This window comes from Equus caballus, chromosome 7, assembly GCF_041296265.1.
Source record: "Equus caballus isolate H_3958 breed thoroughbred chromosome 7, TB-T2T, whole genome shotgun sequence".
NCBI classification, from domain to species: domain Eukaryota; kingdom Metazoa; phylum Chordata; class Mammalia; order Perissodactyla; family Equidae; genus Equus; species Equus caballus.
Window position 1 is genome coordinate 25,086,762 of NC_091690.1, and position 18,262 is coordinate 25,105,023.

The window sequence follows — 18,262 nt, forward strand, 5'->3', positions numbered from 1 at the left end:
GTGGAAAGGAAGGAACTGTGTCAAGAAGACATTGCAGAGGAGAATGAATGGGGTGTTCAAGAAGCAGCTGCTGTGCCCGTCTCATGCCCAAAACAGGAAATCATCCAAAAAGCAGTCTCCCACAGGGTCCAGACCTGTGAGGGCTCCCACCCTGTTTGACATCGTCTTTGCCATTCTCAGCTTGAGGAGAACCTCCCAAGTCAAAGGCAGCTTCGAGCAGAGGTGTCCCCGCCGCTGGTTGAAACCTCACGATGCTCTCCAGCTCCCGGCAGCCTGTTCCGTCTCGTCCTACAGAGCGGCTCCACTGCCTGGGAGGGTCCGGCGAAGCCTCCACCGCGTCCCTGTGCTGCCCCTTGTCAGCCAAGAGAGATGCCAGCCTTATCCCCAGCCTGAAAGCCCAGTTGGGGCCCAGGAAGATGAATTATGTTTCATTTATATCAAAGAAGCAATCTCGGAGCCCATTTGTGATCAAATTTGCTGTCAGAGAAACTTTGCTTTATCTCATTACATCTGATATCTCTTGGCTTCTTGTCCTTGAGACTATTAAAGCTTAATGTCAAATTCAAGATGAAATGAAATCTTTGCTGTATCATCTCATCAGGACCCGAGCATTCCCCCTTCCATCTAAAATTTTTTGACAACTAATTACAATGGGAGGTGGGGCGAGGGAAAGAGAAAGACCTACTTCTCTCCCATTTGTTGAAAATACCATCATTTGAAGGGGTTTCCAATGAGGATAGTGGTTACGTGGTGGTGCAGAATGGGAGAGCTGCTTGTCACCATTCAACTCCTCTGTGTCCCGTCACCCCAAACTCACCATCCCCGGGACCAATGGCATCCGTTTTCATCCCTGTTCAGACAAGGCATTCCTGCCCAGGGCACACAGTGGAGGAGGAAGCACACTGGACCAGGAGGTGGGTCAGCACTCGATTCCAGGCTCTGCCAGCTACATGACCATTGGCAAGTCACCACCCTGCTCTGGGCCTCAGTTCCCCCCACTGTAAAATGAGGCAGTTAACTAGAATCATGTAACTCCGTTTAGGGACCAGGAAGGAAATTAGATGACTGAACAGCGGTGTGTTAAACAACAGGGGTAGGGCACAGCTGCCAAGAGAAGAGTAAAAAAATGAAACAAACACCAGAAAGTCATGTCTGCAGGCCTTATTTATCATGACAACTCTGAGACGAGTTGATTTCTGAGGCTTATGATGGCCTCTAATGAAGAAAAGTACCCACGGAAAGCAGGCTTTAGACTGGGAATGTGCTTTCCCTGGAATAGAGTTGGGATGTTGATCAATAACACTGATTGAAATCTACCTGCACAACACAGGGCAGTCAGGAGGCCCAGGGACACACAAATCAAAACTCCTAAAAAGCAATGTGCTAAAAAAAAGCAAGGCAGCGGAGCCACCGGCAGGTGACATAGTGGTTAAGTTCACAGGCTCCGCTTCAGAGGCCCAGGGTTCATGGGTTCAAATTCTGGGCGCAGACCTACACACTGCTCATCAAGCCATGCTGTGGTGGCGTCCCACATACAAAACAGAGGAAGATTGGCACAGATGTTAGCTCAGCGACAATCTTCCTCACTAAAAAAAAAAAAGAAAGAAAGAAAAGGAAGGTTAAAAAAAGCAATATATTACAAATGTATTAAGTTCATTTAGTCAACAAACATTTATTAAGCACCTCTGATGTGTGCTCCCACTGTTCTAGGTACTAGGGATTCAGCCTTTAATAAGAAAGACAAAAGATCTTGACCTTGTGGAGCCTAAACACTGGCAGAGGAGGATAAACAATAATTGGGATAAGTAAGTAATTAATTCATTTGGACAAATCTGCAAATTCTTAAAGTAGATAGAATCAAGAAGTGATGAGGCTGCTGGGATGCTAAGGTAGTTCAAATCCTGCCTCTGCTGCAGACTAGCTACATGACCTTGGTCAATTTCTTGCCTCTCTGAGCCTTTTTTTCCTCATCCATAGAACAGGGACCATCATGGCACCTCCTAGGGTTCAGTGAGTGGGTTTGTGTGAAGGGCCTGGCAGATAGAAAGTAAACATATCTATTGGCATAATCACGTTTCTCTGAGCCCACTGCTCAGAAGGAGGTTCCCATTGTCTTCCCAATAGCTACTCTGTGGGAGAAATCAGGAATTGCTTTAATGCACTCGGCCAGCTAAGGTCCTGCTTCTCAATAAACGATTTCTCAGTCTTCTTTACTCATCCACCCATCTGCCTCATCTTCAGGGGAGGTTCTTCATGAGATCCAGCCCATCTCATTTCTACAGCAACCAAATGCCAGGTCTTCTGCTATTTTCTTCAGGGGATCAGAGAACATCTTAAAACCCGGTCTGCAATGTAAGTCTCCAAAAGGTCGAAGGCAGCAATTTATTCCTTAGCCCTTCTATTCTCTGGGAAAAAAATAATAATCCAAAATGTTGGTAGATGTTTTCTTTGAAATCAGAATATCTGGGTGTCACAGTCACCATTCATCTTGACAACGGCCCTATGAAGTAGACACCATGCCCCCATCATATAGGCGAGAAACTACCAGACACTTTAAATGACTACCCAAGTTGGCCCCTCTGGTAGGCGACAGAGCCAGGACATAAGCAGCATCAGTTGGCTTCAAATGGCATAGTCTAACGACTGTGTTAGTCCATCATTCTCTGCACATTCTCTGACATACCTGTACAAGGTGTGACATAAACCAGGGAGACTTCGTCCTTTTAACACTCCGGGATTGATGTGTTCCGGTTAATGTTGGCCCTTGCAACATGATGCTTTGGGGGGCTCTGCGTTGATTCCAGTGAATCCTCTGCATTTATTCTGTTTTTTCGGTTTAAGTTTTGTTTTTTTGCAGTTTTGTATTCCTTGCTTTCATTGTTGTGAATCTCCTCCAAGATAGTAAACCTTTAATGTTTGGAGAGTAGATTCGATTTCTGGGAAAAAAAACCAAGCTTATTTGAAGCCAAATCTTGCCAATAAGGTAGACGAGTAGTTTATATTAAATTTTAAAAAAACAACTCTGTGCCTGGGGCTCAATAAATATTTGTTGACTAACAATGGCAACAAAATGAAAATTAAATACACGTTGTTTGATTCTAAAGAAAAGAGACTAGTTTTATTCTTTGGCTCATAAACCTTCTCTGAAAGTAATTCTAGAAAAGAAACTCCTGAAATATTTTGAAGAGTCGTGGAGTCGTTGGAGTAAGAGCAGCACATCAAAGAGAGCTGGGCTTGGAGGACAATCTGCGGCTACAGAAGCTCTGGATTTCAAATCAGCAGCCATTTAAGGAGTCCCACGTCCACGCAAGACAAGTTCTAGGCACTGTGAGCAACGAAACAAGAACAGAATTCTCAAAGAGCTTCCAGTCCTTGGGGGAAGGGAAGCAGGGAGGATGCCTCTAGAAAAGCAATATATACCCACCATACAAAGCAGACCGTAAGACACTCCAGAAGGAGGGGGGAGCCGTCCAAGAGAGGCCTGGAGCCTTCTGGCTGGAGGGTCTGGAGGAGGCAGCATGGAGCTGGGCCTTAAAGCAGTGCTTTCTAATCTTTTCTGGACACAGAAAATGGTAACAACTGGCTGGCTCACCGGGACAAATGGATAACGCTGCCATGGATGGGGGTGTGGGCCAAGAGGGCTTCCCGTGGCAGCTCCAGCCCCATGTGGCAGTCCTCAGGGCTAAGGGGAATGAATACTTCACAGCTCACCATTTGGGAAGCCCTGCCTTAAAAAAGGAGCAGAACCTCAACAGATGGGTTGTGAGAAAGGATGTTGCAAGCCCTCGGGCACAGGGCAGAGAGGTGATAAATGTTGGGTGTATTCTGACAACATGCAAACATCCTGTTTGGCAGGAGGGTAGGAACCCAAGGAGGAGTGAGGGAATTAAGACTGAGCTGAGGCCAGCAAATTGAGGGCCTTGAGTGCCATGTGATCGAGTTTGGAATTGATTCCATAGTCCACAAAGATCCTTCCAGAATTACTGATAGGGAGCTGAGTGGTGTGTCTGAAAAAAGACAAGCCTCACACTTCTTATGGTTTACTTAAAAACAGCCATAAATAATAAACTTTCAACAAACAGACATAGCCCCAAAGCTAGGATTCAGGCCTGTCTCCTGCTTCAAGCTTAGCAGGGTGCCCCGCTTAGAGAAAAAGGCCCAGGTAATTCAGAAATAAGATGAAAACCTCCAGTCCCCAGCTGCAAAAAAAAAAATGCTGTGAAGCTAAAAGGTAAATAGCAATGTTTCCTCAGGAGCCCAGGGCCCACAGGACTCAAAACAGACAGGCTCCTTCATGTATTTCTGTTCATCCCGTTAGTCATTTGAGCTGCCACTGCTGTTGTCCGACCTGACTTAAATGAGAATAAATATACACACAGCTCACAACCAAGCAAACCACCACCAGGGTTGGTGGGGGCTAGGGCTGAGATGGGGCTGGTGGAGAGCGCTTTCAAGATGGCTGCCCGCGTTGCTATGGAAATTTAATTCCCCACTAGAAGCAAATCCCCTTCAAAAGGCCAAGAATCGCAATGTTAGGTCAAAACCGGAACATGAACTGGGGGAAAAGATTGCTTTTCAAGAGAACTAGACAATTAATTTAGCAGAGGAACCACCCTACAAAGAGAAAATTACAGATACCTAATGTGAGGGATCTTTCTTCTGTTGAAGTCCAATTTGTAAAAGCACCTACAAGGGATACCGTCCAGGGGAGGGATCCCTCTTTCAGTGGGGAAGTCGACATCTTGGCCACAGGGATGGGGGTGAGAGGTCAGGAAGAATTTTCCCGGCAGAAGAGTTCTAAGACACTGATCTGTGTTCCTGAGGAGAGTTGTGAATCCGTTTCTCTAGGAATTCTAAAGAAAAGTAAAATTGGGTACATGTCCCAAGTGGTTCAGGTTAATGCCTCCCAACATTTTTTAGTTTAAAACCTCAGAAAGAGTCCAAAACACCATCTCCTTAGGTTTAACCCTAACTGAAGATTAAGAGCCCATGGTCTCTCCACTCCACCAATCTCATTATCTGCAGGTACGTGTAAAACTGGTAGGTGAGTGTGCATCACAATAAGTCAGCGGAAGCAATTCTTGGGCAATGTGTGGAAAACAGACTCAAACCCCGCACTGTTGTCTATCTTTCTCCTCTATTTGCTCTCTCCTCTATCCATCACCCTACCAGCCACAGTCCAAAATTTATCAAGGGACGTGATCATTCAGTCAATCAGCAAATGTTAATTGGGCTGCTATTATGTTTCAGGTGTTGTGTTGGGCGCCATGAGGAAAAGAGAGAGGTAAGATTTTATCCCTGCCTTCAAAGAGTTTGTCTGAAAGGAAGCACAAATGTGAACACATAAAAAGATAACAAGTCAGTTTAGGGGCCTGGCTGTAGAAAGTGCAAACACACTGGGGCTCTGAAAAGGGGAATCTCTTTCTTTGCTGCGCTGGCCAGACAAGGCAGGAAGGGCATCCTTTTTTTTCAGTAGTGGTAAAATACACGTAACATAAAATTTACCATCTTCACCATTTTTAAATGTACGATTCAGCATGTTAAATATATTCCATTGTTGTGCAACAGATCTCCAAAACTCTCTTCATCCTGCAGAACTAAAACTCTGCACCCAGCCAACAACAGCTCTCTCATTTCCTTCTCCCCAGCCCCTGGCAACCACCATTCTACCTCCCGTTTCTGCGAGTTTGACTACTTTACAGACCTCGTATAGTGGAATCATATAGTATTTGTCTTTCTGCAGCTTGTTTCTTAGCACAATGTCCTCCAGGTTCATCCACGTGGTAGCATGTGTCAGAATTTCTTTCCTTTCTGAGGCTGAATCATATTCCATTGTATGCATATACTACATTTTGTTTGTCCATTCATCCATCAATGGACATTGGGGTTTTTTCCACCTCTTGGCTATTGTGAATAACGGTTCTATGAACACGAGTGTGCAAACATCTCTTTGAAATCCTGTTTTGAATTCTTTCAGATGCGTACCCAGAATTGGAATTGCAGGATGAAACGGTAATTCTGTTTTCTATATTTATTTTGGGACCACTATACTGTTTTCCAGAGCAGCTGTACCATTTTACAATCCCACTAAAGATCACAAGGGTTCCAATTTCTCCACACCCTCCTCATGCTTGTTATTTTCTGGCTTTTTGATAGTGGCCATCCTAACGGGCATGAGGTGATATGTCACTGTGGTTTTCATGCACATTTCTTAAATGATTAGTGATGCTGAAAATGTCATATACTTGGTCATTTGTATATTGTCTATTCAACTCCTTTGCCCATTTTTTTAATTGGGTTATTTGGGGGGGAGCACGGTTTGTTGTTAAAAGACGAGCACCTTAAGCTATGTTTGAAGAGAGAAAAAGGTCTGGGCAGGTAGAGGGGAGACAGGCTTTTGCGGGCTCAGGAGTCGGAGGACCCAGTGGGAATGCTTTACGGAAGGTGAACCCAGCGTGCTGTGCTGACCAGACGGGCAACGGGTGCAGGCAGGGCCTCCAAATCAAGATCCCGGAACTACGTGCTCAGCCTCGGGACAGGCTGAGGGCCCCAGAGGCAGCCCTACTGAGCTACACCACAGCTCTGCAGTTAAAGGGGACCCACTTCCTTGTTACTGTCATTTCTCAAGCCTGTCCCTTAAGGGGGGAACCTCTCTACTCCACCCCACTCTAAGGAACTGAAGGGGCAGTCCCTACATTTCTCCTGTGATTTTGAGCCTCCACAGACTTGCCACCTCGAACCTATCTCTGCCTCCCGCTGGCCTGCATGGCTGGGGCAAGAACACATGCAGGAGGAAAGACGATACAGTGAGGCGGACCTCCGGTGAGGCAGCAGGATCAGTCTGGCGTGCTCCTGAGACATCCTTGGGGCACACAGCCCCTTCTCTCAGGCTACCCCTCCAGCCAATGGATTTTGCGGTCCTCTGTCATCACTGGAAGCAGGAGGGAGCCTGGACCTGTCAGTGCTGAGCTCTCCTCTGAGAGCCCGCTCTCCCACGTTTCCAGGCCAAACACCTGGCTACACGTTTTTGTGCGTTTGTTGTGTGGAGAAGTGCTCCCAACACAGTGTTAGGAAGTAGGTGACAAAAAAGTATTACTGCATGAGATTCGTATTAAAAGACAGAGAGAAAGGGACAGAGAGACAGGGCAGGGCAGCAAGGTGATACTCCTCAAATATTAATAGTGGTTGCTTCTGAGGAGTGGAATATGGATGAATTTTTTTCTTTATGCTTTTCTGTATTATTTTCCAAATTTTTGAGCATGAATATGTATTCTTTTTGTAATCACAGAAAAGGACAGCACATGGTAATTTTAAAAAGCCTTTGTTGGGTTTCACGCCCACTTGGGCTTGGTGCTTTTACAGATTCCACACAGAAAATCGTAGAGTCCTTGACCCTTGGAGTGCCTCATCCCAAATACACTTGCTGCCCTGCCCAGGGGGGCCAAAGCCATAGCCGGGAGCTGCAGAGCGGCCCTCGACAGCAGGCCAGCCAGGGAAGAGAGGACACTGTGGGGTGGACGGCCTGGGCGCCGGACAAAACATGATGACTTATAAAGGGAGGTGGGTTCCCTGGGAGCTGGGGTCACCTGCTTCTCTCCTTGGATCAACCCAGAACATCCTCAGCCTTCCTGAAGGAAGGGCTGATGAGAGGGGCTCTTTTAGAAACAAGGAGTCAGCCTTGCAGATGAGACTGAGGAACCAGGATGGGCTCATCCCCGGGTGCAGGTGCCCGCCCCCCACACTGTGGGGCCTGGCTCCCCACCGCTCAGCCCTCCCTCACTGGAGAAATCACTGCGTTTTCAAGGACCAACTCTCTCTCAATCAAGATGGGCTTGGTAAGGGAACTGGAACAAATTCAGCAAGACAGAGAGGAGACTGAAAGACAGTATCTTGATTTGAATCAGTGGTACAAAAAAATGGCAAGTCTCTGGATTCTAATATCAGCCATTTCCCTTGCACCCCTAGGAGGGGAAGCATCATGGGTCCTAAACATACCCCATGTGAGAAAGGGGCCTGCGAGGCAACGCCAGACAAGGGCGGAGATACAGGCCTGCCTCCGAGTGCCCCTTAGAAGATAAAGCTGGGCTGCTGCCTGTTTTCATGGATGAGAGATGAAACTTGTAACTATGATCTCCTTTGCATTTACAGAGTCCCTCCCCACCCCATAGCTTTTATGAAATGCATCCTATTAGACAGGAGGAGAAACTGAGGCTCAGGGAAAAAAGCAACATGCCCAAGGGCACGGAGTAATACAGAAAGAACTGCCGCCTAGGGCTCCAGGCTCCAGAATCAGGCTTCCTCTCCCGCTCCCCCTGCTAAGGAATTTTCACAAGTCCACTTACCTTTCCGAGCTTGAGCTCCAGGGAGCTCTGCAGGAGAGGTGGGGCACTGTGCTCAGGGACTGGCTGCCCTAGAGTCCAGACTCCCTCTTAGCCCTCACTCCTGTGGGCCGACTCCTAGCATAGCCTCAGTGCCTTCAAGTTGCCCACCTTATCACGTCAAGGTTGACCACAGCCACTCCTTACAATCCAAAAGACACCATTTCTGAGGTTTTGAAGAAGAAACCCCTGATGGGGGCCCTGTTTGTCTACAAACCCAAGAGGACAACTACACAACCAGTCTCCACAAGTTTTCTGAGAGGCTCAGCAGGCGCAAGATGCCTTTGTTAAAATTAGAATAGGGCGCCCCCTCCTGGCAGATGAGTTACAAAACAGGCCCTCTGGTGCCTATGTGGGCCTCCAAGGTCTACGGTTTTCAGCTTTCATTCAACACCCCACCCAGGAGGGGGGCAGCTACTGTGCAGGGCATTCTCTGGGGACGTCCCAAAGGACCTAAAACACCCACCCTCCCTCTTCCCAACCCCACTGCCCAGGCAAGCACCACACAATATCCTCTCCGGCTCCCCACTTGGTGATCAGGAAGGCTCCCCATCCCACACTCCGCCCCTTGCCAGGGGTCTGGATTGGATTTCTAACTCCCCTATGTAGAGCTGATGAGGTCGCATTCCCAGGAGGAACCAAGCACTTTCCTCGTCCTCTGCCCACCCCCACCCACCCCCTTGGAGAGCTCCTTTATGCTCTATTTTTAGTTTCTTGATTGCAAGTGAGAAGTCGTCGGAATCAGTATGCCTGGAAACCGCAGCAGGAACCAACCCAGAAAAACGGACAGCACCGTGGGGAGGGAGGAGGGGCTCAGAGTGGAGGTGGAAGGGTGGCGTCTGGAGAGACTTGGAGCCCCAAACTCCCACGGGTGGAAAGGAGGGCAGAGGGTGTGTTACCCCACCTCCAGGCCAGCACAGCAAAGCAGCTTCAGCCAAGCCGCAGAGCTAGAAGGACCCCTAGAGGCCGCCCAGCCCAGCCCCTTCCTTTCCAGACTTGGAAACTGAGTCACAGCGTCGGCATGGCAGCGCCGCAAGAGATACCCTGATTGCTGAGGCTTCCTTCCGTGGCCCTGCACAAAGAGATCCCACGGCTCGGCGGGGAAACATCCTCGGAGATTCATCCTCAAAGCGGATATCATCTCCATGCCTGCCGGGCGGCAGAACCGGGCGGGCCTCTCCTGCCAGCCCAGCCCAGCCCAGCCCAGGCCTGATTCCGCCCCGCAGCCTGCTCCGCCACCCTGCAGCTGACCAGTATTGGCTTTCCCTTGCCCACAGAAGTGGCAGCGGCCCTTCGCCTCCGCCAGATGCCTCCGGGAGACCAGACAGAGAAGACGCGGGGGGGGGGGGGGGGGGGTCGGGAGCGCTTCCCCTTGAGCCGCCGCACTCCCTAAATGAATGAACTGGCAGCTCCAGACGGCGGCGCAATTGGCAGTTATTGCTGGCAGTTTATCAGTGTTAACTGATTAGGCCCGGGATGATGGATCCCGTCTCGCTGAGCCCGCCGCCCCGCGGGCCGCGCTCCACCCTCCGCCTCCCCGGGGCCGCCCGGCGCGACCCCGCTGCGGAGACCCCGGCCCTGCCTCGGCCTCCGCGCGCCCCAGGCCCGCACCGCCGGCTCCCCACTCCCCGCACTCTCCTCCCCCCACAAGAGACACAATTAAATAAATAAAACAAAATTCAAATGAGGACACTAAATCTCCCGGCGTTTAATTGATGATCATTATGCTTGGGAACCTAAACTCTTTTAATTTCACTGCGGTGCAGGGAGATGAATTATAGAATTACAGTCGCCAATTATCAATCACGCCTTTGCTCCGAGTCTCTTGGCTGCCCAGCCATCTCGCCCTCCCTCTCCAAGGTCAGGGGTTGAAGAGGCGAGATAATAGCACTGGAAACCTGAGCTCAGCCTGGGGAGATGAGGTGAACCCCGGATTTTGGGGTGCCATGCGTTTCTCTCTCTCTCTCTCCCACCACCACATTTCTAGCACTGCCACCTTTTCCACTTAATTTTTTTTTTTTTAAAGCAGCAGAGGGAAAAAAAAAAACCTTTTTCATTTGGAGCCTGGCGTTTAATTCATTTTGTTCAGGGTACGATGTGCTGGTAGCTTCCATCCCCGCACTGGGCAGGATGCCAACAGCAACTTCTGCCCCAGCCCAAGCAGCTGCCGTCAGGCCCACCTTACCCGGAGGCAGCCTGAGGAAGGATGACTCAAAGGGGCTTCTAGGCAGGCTGGGGACGGCTGCCCCGCTGCCCACTGCTGGAGCCCGAGCTCCCGCCATTAGGGACCGATTCCATTGCCCTCTCCTTCCTGTCCTCCTTCACAGTGAAAATAATAATAATAATTTGAATAATAATTTCCACCAAAGCTGTGAATGATTTGCATTTGTATAGAGCTCTGCAATTTACGAAGTGCTTTCATGTGCATTATCTCATTTGATCCTCCCAATAATCCTGAGAGAGGTCGGGAGAGCAGGTATTTTTGTTATTCAAACGTTTATTCATTCATTTGACTAACATTTATTGAGTTTCTACTTTATGCTGGGCCCTGGGGATACAAAGACAGGAAAAAAGGAGGCCTCCTTTCTCAAGGAATTCAGTCTATTGGGGAGAACTGCTAAGGGAACAGAAATTTAGACGTCCTAGGGACCGAGTGTTCCACTCCACAGGGGAGGAGCGGAGGGCTCAGAGGCGCTAAGGGACCGAACTACAGTTGAGTGACAGGGCCCCAATTGCACCCCAAATCTGCTACCTTGGGCTCCAAGGATGTGCTCCCTCACACACACGCATTATTATACCGTCATCACTGTCATCCTCCCTCCGTTCTATTTTTTTTAAGATCCTATATGAATTCAATTTCTAGCCTTGGGTCCAAAAAATCATCCCCTTTGGTAAACAGTTGTAGGTCAGGAAAGCAAAGTGTGGGAGCCTCTGATACAAATCTCTGAAGGCCAAGGGCACTGCCACCATATGAGGAGAGATAAGGGCTGCTAATGAAGCCAGATGCCTGGGTCCTCACAGCGTGCCTGGCACCTGGGGTACCTTCCTGTGGAATGCCACATTGAAGCTTCCGGTGAAGTCTTCGTGGCTGATTGATTGGGTGGCTGACTGGGTGGTTGTTTATAATACCTTGTTTTATTCCAGAAAGGATTCGAGATGGACTGAGACAATGCATTCTCTCCCACGGGGGGCGGGGAAAGGACTCAGCTGCATTTACCCGCTCGTCATTCATTGCTCTGTTCATTGAACAGTCTCATCCCCGGGTGTTGTCTACAGGTGGAGGGCCAGTGCTCACAGGCTGACTCTGGTCCACGGCTTCTTAAGCACCCCAGGCCCTTTGACTGGAAGGTCCAGGGAGGTGGAATTCATCTTGGCCAGGTTCCTTAGCCCAGCCCCACCCTGCAGAGGCTGGGTGCTTGGATTCTCTGTGCTGGTGACTGGGGCAAGGGAGCACAGAGGAGGCGGGCACTCGGCAGAGCCAGAGCTGCATCCTTCCTCTTCGCAGGGCTAAATATCTCCAAGAGGAGGTCCTGCAGGGATCACAGTCTGGGTCAGAGCCCACCAGTCTGCTGGCCAAAGTCGGGACAACTCTATCCTGTCACCAGCTGGCTTCCCTGGGCTCTGGGCCACTGGCCTCCAGCCATGGGCCAGGCACCCAGCCATGCCAGGGAGCCAAGCAGTGCTGGCATGGAGCAGCCCTGTAACATTCTTATAGGCCTCGGAAGGCTGAGATGGAACCAGGACACACTATAGAAATTATGTCTCCATCCTTAGGTGGGGAGGACATCCCAACTTTGCCTGGTCCTGAGGACTTCCTTCCTTCCAAGTCACATCTTATCCCCATCCCCAGCCTGCAAAGAAAGGGAAAGCTTACCTTCCAGCTTCTGTAGCTCCTGCCCTCCTGCCCCCTTACACATCATTTTACTCTTAAGCTTAACTGTGTTATTTTATACCCCTCCAGGCCCTGCCTCTTGAGCTCCATCTCAGCTCTCCTTCCACTCTGCTAGCTTTGCTAACATCTCTTCAGCCTTCAAAACCCCAACTACTACCTCATCTGGGAAGCCTTCTTGACTACCCCACCTCCATCACGACCACTTTGGAGTTCACCTGCCCTCCTCCGGGCCTCCTGGGCCTCACACAGGCCTCAGTCAGCCCCCATCACCCGCTGTAGGGCAAGTAACCTGTCTACACAGCTGCTCCTCCTCGGCACTCTGAGCACCTTCAAGGTGAGGCTTGTTTCTGTCATTACTGTATCCCTGTGCCTGGCCCACAGTAGAGCATCAACTACCATTTACAGACCTGAATTTGAGCCCCGTCCTAGGGGGCCCACCTCATCCTGGCTTTCCCAGGACTTCCCCAGTTCCAGCAAGTCCTACGTGTGGGAAACCCCTCAGCCCTGGCCAACCAGGGTGGCTGGTGGCCCTACTCTATGCCTCCTCTCCGGGAGCTGGGGTTACAGTCCTCAGATAAGGTGAGAGCTGGTTTCCAGGCTGGGCGATCCAAGTCTCTGATGGCTACGGGGAAGGGAGAGACTCAGCTCAGCTGTCTGGCCTCCAGGCGTGGTTTTGACCTTACAGGTCTAACGATCCAGAGAGTTCCAGAATGGATTCATGTGACTTGGCCTTTTTGGAACTGGACCACCTTGGAGATCATCTGGGAGAGGGCACTGAGACATGCAGAAATGGAATGGCCTACCCAGGACACATCTAGAAGATTAAGAGACACTGGGGTAACATAGGGATGCTGGACTGGGAGTCCTAGACCTCCTGGTCCTGGCTCTACCATGACGCATGCTGCCCTGCTGAGCCCACGCCTTTGCCCCTGGGACGCAGAACATGCCAGGCAGGCATCTCCCACCTGCCTCTCCATGCGGGCAGGGAGACTAGCCCTCACTGAGTCCCGGGCTCTGGGACACAAGCTTTACCTCCCTCGTTTTATTTGATCCTCCCAACAAGCCTGTGTCATCTTACAGGTGAGAAAACCGAGGCCTGGAGAAGTCCAAGAATTCTCCTAAACTCATCTAGCTAATGGTAGTGCTGGGTTTCAAACCAGCTTCCTCTGACTCCCAAGCCCAAGCCCTCTCCATTCCACCAACAGGCCCCTGATCTCTGCGGCCCAGGTTCCTCCACATCTAGCTCTCCTGGGACCTCAAGGTAGCAGACGTCAGTGCGCGTTGCTGCTGAGTCTGGTGCTCACCATTAGGCAGACAAGGAGACCCGAGTGGTGCAGGCCTGAGGCCCTCCACACTAAGGAAGGCGGGCGTAAGCAGAGTGGGGAAGAGGCCACTGTCGACAGCTCTCCTCTGGGGCACCGAATCTCAGGGGCACAACAAAAGAGAGGGAGCTGTTTAATAATTACAGCTGTCTTGTTCAGAGTGACAGGGAGAGAAATATTGCTGGGGAGGAAAGCATAAAAGAAAGAGGCAAAGGAGGACTGGAGTAGCCTTCAGGGAGGGTTGCATGGAGCCAAGGAGGGCGCGAAGGTCCATGGTGAGCCCTGGCGTCCAGCAGGTGAGCCTCCTGCTGCCTGCTGCTTTCCTCCATCCCGCACCCCTCAACAGCTGCCCCGGATGCTGCATGTCTGCAGGCCACAGGCCTGCTCCCAAGGATGCCCGCGTCCACGCAGGAGGAGCAGGGACCCGCCCTCCTCTCTCGGATCTCTGTTCTTTTTATAACCAAGCTTGCAAGCAGCAAGGGATAAGCTGAGCCATTAGAAGGGTCTCACCCCAGCTCCTGTCTTGGTCCCTGCAGCTGGTCAGAGGCTTCTGCAGCCACTGGAACATTGCTGTCTGGACCCTGCCCCCACCCCCAGCAGCCTGGGCGGTCCACTGCTTTACCTCATCCCGTTTCCATGAATACCGGGTGCTCAGCAAGGACAGGGGAGCCCACTGATGGAACCCTGAGGGTCTCCTCTCTAGTTGTGAGCCAGCTTCGAAGGTGACAGATGAGCTAATTAACCCCAGGAGCCACCAGGCCCGCCCCTCCCTGTCTTGTTCATCCCACCTCCTCCCAACCCATCTTTCTGGCCCAGACCCCGTATCTTCGTTGCAGCCTCAAATAGCTGTGTTTCCGAAATGTAAAGTGCGGTTTCTCTTCTAATTACAAAAATAACAGCTGACAAACACGTGCCAGAGGTCCCCTCTTTTTCTCCTGAGCTAACAGCCCCATTAGGACAGATCCTGTTATCGTCTATGCCCTCTCCATATATTTTATGGAACAGCCTCAAAAGTGCTCTGCGTCGGGCTCTCCCTCCCTCTCTTTCTTTTTCAAGGCAATGGCTTTGTGAAAGCTGAGGGGAAAAATAAAGCCTTTTACTAAAATGTCACTCTGGGAAAAGGGGGGAAATTTCCTAATAGGCCATGGAAGGCTTGCTTTTTTTTTTTAAGTGTGATAAATTTGGCCTGTCTTAAAAAGACAGCTCACTGTTGCTTATCAACTGTGATTTGACCAGATAGCCGTTTCAAAAAATAGACACTGGTCTTTTTATAATAAATGAAAGCAATAAAACCAAGAGCTGGGCCAGAACTATAATTAAGAATCAGAAGCTGAAAAGGGTGGGTGTGTCACTGCAGGGCAGAGTCCAGTCATGGGCAGGAGGAGTGGGCCAGGCTGGCCAGGAGGCCTGGGGACAACCCCCATCCCAAGGGGAGGTGCCTCTGTTGTCCCCACTCTCCCCTTCTTTTTCCTTCTCATTTTGGGAGAGTTCCTTCCCTGGGCAGATGGACAGATGGGCCCGGGGGTGGGAAGGATGGCCGAGGAGGGGCTCATCGCCCACCCCCTACGCCAAATCCAGCGCCTATTTGAAACGCAGCCAGAAATCCCCCTCCCTGCTCTGTCTGTGCACAATAAACGTCCCAGACTCGCTACTCCTAAAGAGCTGTCTGTTGAACACAATCTCCATCTCAAGCGGCTGTTTTGCATTTCCTTTTGGCTTTATTAAAACTGATTTTCTATTTGCACTATAAAAACTGATCTGATTAAATTTCCATTCTTCCCCAAAGAAAAGACTCTTCTCTGTCTCTCTCTCACCCTCTCTCTCCCTCTCTCCCATCTCCGTCTCTCCATCTCTCCCCTGTCTCCCTCCCTCTCCGATCTCCCTCTCTCTCCTCTCTTTCTCTCTCTCTCCCTCTCTCTCTTTCTCTCCTCTCTCTCTTCCTCTATCTCTCCTCCCTCTCTCTCTGTCTCCTTCTCTCCCCTCCATCTCTCCTTCACCTTCCTATCTTTTCTCCCTCCCGCTCTACCTCTTCCTCCTTTTTTTCTTTCCCTAAACAACTAATTCTTGATCATTCTCCCTCCTCATCTCTCTCTTATCCCCGCACAGGGTCCCCATCACAGTTGCCATGGGGATGGCCATGGATGGTGCTCCCTGGGAAGAGAGAGGAGGGAGCTCCCGCTCTAGGATGCTGGAGAGAGGAGGCTGAGGAGGCCTCCTTGTGGGGTCATCTGTGAAATCCAGCCATCCCCCAGACCCCCTTTATGAGGGCCTCATACGCAGGGAGGCCCATGTGACTGCACGGTATCCAGGGCTGCCCACCAGCTCTGTATACTATGGTTGTGACAATGCTGAGGTTGTGGGTTCCATCCTCTCACGAGCCACTTAGCTCCTTGATTGTGTCAGGGTCCTGGTGTGTGTGACTAAGGCCACTGAAGCCTGGGCCAAGAAGAGTACAGAAGAGAGTAGGCAAACCCACCTGCTCTATATGAATGAAAGACAGCACTTGTCCTTTTGCATTTTACTCATCTCTCCTGCCTGACAGTAGAGGGCCCCATGTCTTTTGCACCTGTATATAATGACAATGACAGCTATCACTCATCAAAGACTCACTGTGGTGTGCAATGGGTCAGAGCAGGGCACATGCCATCTTTGTCATCCTCTTACCCACCCCGTGAGGCAGATGCCATCTCAGAGAGCTTAAGTCTTTGGTTCATGGGAAGAGGCAAACCCAGGTATGCCATCTCAGAGCCTGTTTTAGCCACTCCATGACACTGCCTCACGAAAGGAGAGGCCCCTTGTTAAGGACAAGCCCAGAGTGCCCCAAGTTTGGCAGAGAAGAGCTCAGGAAGCAGAGGATGGGCAGACAAGGCACTTCCCCGCCGCCCTCTGAGGGCCACCTGCCTCACAGTTCCCCAGCTCAGTGGGGCGATTCCCCTGCCTCCGCACCCTTAAAACTCTAGCAGGAGGCTGGACCCACGTCCCCTCCCCGTGGCACAGCTGAAGAAGGCTGGCATTTAAAAAAAGACCTTTCTAAATATTCAGGAAAAGTAAATAATGACAGCAAATATAAATGGCAGGAACCACCTGATTGCCCACTGCACCTCAGCACCTGTGCACACATCATCATTAATTAATTGTTGGATGGATGAATGAATGAAGGAAGGAAGGAAGTGCTCGCTTGCCTGCTAGACAAAATGAAAAGAGGCATGGGCTAAGTTTCCTACACAGCTGGGGCTGTCCACTTGGCACTGGATTCCGGTCGAAGAGGCCAGCTGGCCAATGCCAACAGGTAGAATAGCGGGTAGTGACTTGCATACAAGGAAAACCCTCACCTGTCAGGTGGGACCCCATTTCCCGCACTCAGAGGTGGTTTTCCTCGTTAGAGCTGCTCGGTATATCTTGCCCAGGCGTCCACCATACCATGCACACAAGAAGAGTTCATACACACTTATAACCATTCCTCTACGGTTACTTCCCTCTCTGGATCTGGGCCAAGAGATTCAGACCCACCAAACCCCTTCACGCCAGGCTCAGCTCCCATCTCCACACCTCAGCTTGCTTTGGCCCCCAGCCTCTGGGGTTCTCTCTTTCAACCACCACTGGTTGCACACGGACCTGGTGCCAGGCCCAGGGAGCCATTGGGATGACCAGCAAAGACCCCGCTCTGCAATCCAGCAGGTGAGGTGGGTTATGTGGCTAACTGTGAAACAGTCAGCATGAGGGAGCTGCAGAGAAGAGACACAGCCCTTATGAAAGTTGCTGTGGACTCTCAGTGGGAAAGGAGAGACTGTCTGGTGGCAGGGAGGAGAAAGTCTGCATGGAGGAAGAGGCCTGTGAATCCCTGATCTTGAAACATGGTTATGATCTTGCCATTAAGAAACAGAGTCCTTCCAAGGGAAGGGACCACCTGAATGATCCATGAATACTGGAAAGCATGGGAGCTACGAGCAGCTGCATTTGCCCCGCCAGGCAGAGTATGCAAAGGGGGTCAGCAGGAAAGAAAGTTAACGGAGGGCTGGGGCCAGAACATGGAGGGCCTGGCTATCTGATGCAAGGGGAGCCCCTGAGAGCTAAGTGCCTTTCTCCTTCATCCCCACCAGTCCAGTTCTCCTCACCTTTCAGCGTGCAGTTGGAAGCTCACTTCCTCCAGGAAGACTTTGCTGAGCTCTCCCAAAGGGCTCTCTCCTCTTCTGAATTCCTGTCCTTACAGTCACTACCACTCACTTGACGTTTAAGCCTTTCTGTGTACCAGCCTTGCAGGACCGCTCAGTCACCAATGCGACAAGCCTACTCTCCCCCTGTGCATTACATATATGCTGTTCCCTCTAAAGTGCTCTCCCTCCCCCACCAACCACCCCGCTTCTGCTTGCTGACCAACGCCTGCTCATCCTCAGGGGCCCACTCGGACATTCCCTTCTCTGGGGAGCCTTCCTTGTCCTCGACCCCTCCTCTCCGCCCCACAGCATCCTGTGCTTCCTGCCTCCATTGCCCCATCCACGCTTATCCCTACTCACGCAGCTTCCTCCTCCACCAAAGCACGGGCTCCTTGAGGGCAGGGACGATTTCTTTTATCTCTACATTCACTACAACCAGCACAGCACCTGGCACATCTTGGGTCTTCAATAAATGTCTATGAAATGAATGGACGAATGAATGAAGGAATGTTTCAT

The 18,262-nt window shown here is 50.8% G+C and overlaps 1 long non-coding RNA gene across 3 annotated transcripts in view; it reads right to left on the reverse strand.

The window, feature by feature from the left end:
• Window positions 1–2,222: 2,222 nt before the first annotated feature.
• The window catches only part of LOC138925084 (uncharacterized), a 129,552-nt gene continuing 113,512 nt past the window's right edge, over window positions 2,223–18,262 (reverse strand). For 2 of the 3 annotated variants that reach the window (XR_011440778.1, XR_011440776.1), the window contains 4 exons: window positions 18,107–18,222; window positions 4,639–4,853; window positions 2,684–2,936; window positions 2,223–2,405 (listed from right to left, as the gene is read on the reverse strand). This is a non-coding gene — a long non-coding RNA (uncharacterized lncRNA). The remainder of the gene's footprint in view (window positions 2,406–2,683; window positions 2,937–4,638; window positions 4,854–18,106; window positions 18,223–18,262) is intronic. The other variant, XR_011440777.1, reaches the window with a different exon arrangement.